The sequence below is a fragment of the Gekko japonicus genome, unplaced genomic scaffold (genome assembly GCF_001447785.1).
Source record: "Gekko japonicus isolate JY-2015 unplaced genomic scaffold, Gekko_japonicus_V1.1 scaffold3112, whole genome shotgun sequence".
Lineage (NCBI taxonomy): Eukaryota > Metazoa > Chordata > Lepidosauria > Squamata > Gekkonidae > Gekko > Gekko japonicus.
Genome location: NW_015165334.1, coordinates 49,478 through 53,098, shown reverse-complemented (window position 1 = coordinate 53,098; position 3,621 = coordinate 49,478). Strand labels below are relative to the sequence as shown.

The following is a 3,621-nucleotide window of genomic DNA, read 5'->3' as shown; positions in this document are numbered from 1 at the left end:
TGGGGAGAGGAAGGGAAGGAGTTTGGTGCTTGAGGGGGGCAACAGTGGGAGGGCTTCTAGCGTCCTGGCCCCACTGCTGGATCTCCTGATGGCACCTGGTATTTTTGGCCACTGTGGGACACAGAGTGTTGGACTGGATGGGCCATTGGCCTGATCCAACATTGGCTTCTCTTATGTTCTTATGGTACAGATAGGAACTCTCGGTCTGGGGCAAGGGATGCTCTGTATTCTTGGTGCTGGGGGGGCAACAGTGGGAGGGCTTCTAGCATCCTGGCCCCACTGGTGGACCTCCTGATGGCACCTGGTATTTTTGGCCACTGTGTGACACAGAGTGTTGGACTGGATGGGCCATTGGCCTGATCCAACATTGGCTTCTCTTATGTTCTTATGGTACAGATAGGAACTCTCGGTCTGGGGCAAGGGATGCTCTGTATTCTTGGTTCTGGGGGGGGGCAACAGTGGGAGGGCTTCTAGCATCCTGGCCCCACTGGTGGACCTCCTGAGGGCACCTGGTATTTTTGGCCACTGTGTGACACAGAGTGTTGGACTGGATGGGCCATTGGCCTGATCCAACATTGGCGTCTCTTACGTTCTTAAGCCACTTCGAGAGTTCTTAAAAGTGGGATAGAAAAACCAACTCATTTTGTTCAAGCCCAAAAGCTCAAACCTGTCTGCTGCATCCCATTTTTTAAAAGCAGGGGTTAGATCGCATCGACGCCCCCCCCCCCCATCTGGCAGTATTATCAGGTCTTTCGCGGCTGGCAATAAACGTGAAAGATTTAGCTTCCTTGGTATCAGAATCCCATTTTTTTATACTTGTGATGAAACCCGTGTCAAAACTCGATCGGGGTCGTAATTGTGGTCTAATAGTAGTTTATTTTCCTTCTCCCCAACTATTATTTATTGATTTAGAAATGTCATGAGTCCCGAGGAGAATTCAATATGATGGCAACAATAACATCACAAAACAGCAGTTAAGTCCCAGTGAAAACAGTACAACACGATAAAGACAAAAGAAAGCCGTCGGCGTTCAGCTGGAAAAGATGCCATTTTGTGAGACGCATCAGCCCAGAAGCCCCTATGCGGATGGGAAAGAATTTCAACAGAACCCAGAAGATGTACAGAGAAAGGAGCTTATGGTTGTTCTTTCGAAGAAAGTGCAATAGAAAGTGTGCCCATACACCGTATCAGATCCCACAAGAAGAAAAAATATTATTTATGTCTTGATCAACTTTATATACGCCCCTACTTTCTCCCCAGGAGCTGTGGTGGCTCAAGTGGTTAAGACGCTGAACTGCAGGCTGTGGAAGGTCAGTAGTTCAGCAGTTCGAGACCCGAGTTGCCGCATGACGGCCTGACCTCCTGTCTCTGGTTCCAGCTCCTGCCAACCTAGCAGTTCGAAAGCAAGAAATTGCAAGTAGATAAATAGGTAGCGTTCCGTGCACCTTGGTGTTTAGTCATGCCAGCCACACGAACACGGAAATGTCTTCGGACAGCGCTGGCTCTTCGGCTTTGAAACGGAGATGAGCACCGCAACCCTAGAGTCGGACTCGACTGGCTTTCGAGCAAGGGGACCTTTACCTTTACTTTGTCCCCAATGGAGACTGAGAGCAGCACACACCATTCTCCTCTGTTCTGTTTTGTCCTCACAACAGCCCCGTGAGCAGAGCTGGTTCCAGGTTTGGAAAGAGGAGGGGCTGTGGCTCAGTGGGAGAGCCTCTGCTGGGCATGCAGAAAGTCCCAGGTTCAATCCTGGGCATCTCCAGTTAAAAGGATCAAGGAGGAGGTGATGCAAAAGACCTCAGCCTGAGACCCTGGAGAGCCGCTGCCGGTCTGAGTAGACAATACTGACTTTGATGCACCAAGGGTCCTATTCAGTAGAAGGCAGCTTCATGTGTTCATGAACTACCAGGCCCTCCTTCTTGCCCACCTGCACGCATGACACCACCTCCCTGTGCATATTTCCCCTGTCTACTCACGAGCTCTCCTATCACCTGCAGTTAAGGCAGCTCACACTGCCTGCTTGCCCCTTCTCAGATCGTGCCGGGTAGAACTTGGACCGTCAGTGTCGTGGCCATCAGGAATTGTGACGCGTTGTGTACCGCAACGCTAGGCAGCAGATACAGCTGGGCGCACAGGTGACAAAGCACTCACAAGCTGGCAATGGAAGGGTGTGAAGGCAGGCCTCAGAGGAGATGTGTGAGTAGGGAGTCGGCAGCAGCGGACCCTGCCATTAGGAGGAGGAGGAGATTAGATTTATACCCTGCCCTTCACTCCTCTCACAGCGGCTTACAATCTCCTTTTCCTTCCCCTCCCCACAACAGACATCTTGTGAGAACTGTGAGACATCCTTTTGAGGACTGCCCTTGAGAGAACAGCTCTGAGAGAACTTGTGACTGACCCAATGTCACACCAGCCGCTGAGTGTGGAGGAGTGGGGAATCAAACCCGGTTCTCCCAGATTAGAGTCCGCACTCCTAACCACTACACCAAACTGGCTCTCAGCCATGGGTCCTGGCAGGTGCCCCACCTCAGGGTGTGTTGACCCCAGCCCTGCCTGTGAGGGAAGTTAGGCTGACAGTATGTGACTAGCCCAAGGTCACCCAATGAACTTCCGTGGAAGGGGATTCAAACGGAGTTCTCCCAGATCCTAGTCCTAGGTTAAGGAATTGTCCACCCCAGCCACAATATCCCACCCCCAAGGGAGTGAAAAGTGGGAGGAAAAAATGGCCTACCCATAGTGATGCTCCAGGAATTTCCCCTAGTCTCTGTGGTAAAGATATAGAGACTAAGGGAGGAAGCCTAGAGTGTCATCCAGAAGTGACAACTTTCAGTAAAAACAAGCAGCCAACAATAAAAACACACATAAGTAAAGACACAGTTTGTCACCTTTCTCCACATAGCCCCAAGTAGCCAGTGTGGTGTAGGGGTTAAGAGCGGCGGACTCTAATCAGGAGAATAGGGTTTGACTCCCCACTCCTCCACATGCAGCCAGCTGGTGTGACCTTGGGTCAGTCACAGTTCTCTCAGAGCTCACTCAGCCCCACCTACCTCACAGCATGTCTGTTGTGGGACAGGGAAGGAGACTGTAAACCTGTAAACGTCTTAGTGAAGGGTGGGGTATAAATAGAATCTCCTCCTCCTCCTCCTCCTCCTCCTCCTCCTGATAGCAGAGCCCGCTGCTGCTGACTCCCTACTCATGCACCTTCTCTGAGGCCTGAGGGAAGAAAGGAGATTGTAAACCACTCTGAGAATCTGAGAGGAGGGTGGGGTATAAATCCAACTCTTCTTCTTCTTCTTTGGGAAGGATCTTTTAACAGCTTGCGGGCACATTATTTTACAGGATGAACTTCAACTACAATCTGATTACAAGCCAAAAGCCAATCTGGGAAAAGAGTGCTTGGATAGCTCAGTTGGTAAAGCATCGGACTTTTAATCTGAGGCTCCAGGGTTCAAATCCCTGCTCTGGCATTGATTTTGGCCTGTGTAACTCTTTCATAATCTATGGTTTCATGATTCTAAGAACATCTTCAGGATGCAGAAAAAGCCAGAAGGGATGCAGTCAGGCAGATTTCTCTGCAGGGGGCATTCCAGAGTCAGGGCCTTCTTGAAAGCAGCACCA

The 3,621-nt window shown here is 50.5% G+C and overlaps 1 non-coding gene across 1 annotated transcript; it reads left to right on the top strand.

The window, feature by feature from the left end:
• The first annotated feature begins 3,397 nt into the window (after positions 1-3,397).
• Positions 3,398-3,470, top strand: TRNAK-UUU. The gene has a single exon. It is a non-coding gene; the product is annotated as a tRNA-Lys (tRNA).
• The last annotated feature ends 151 nt before the right edge of the window (positions 3,471-3,621 follow it).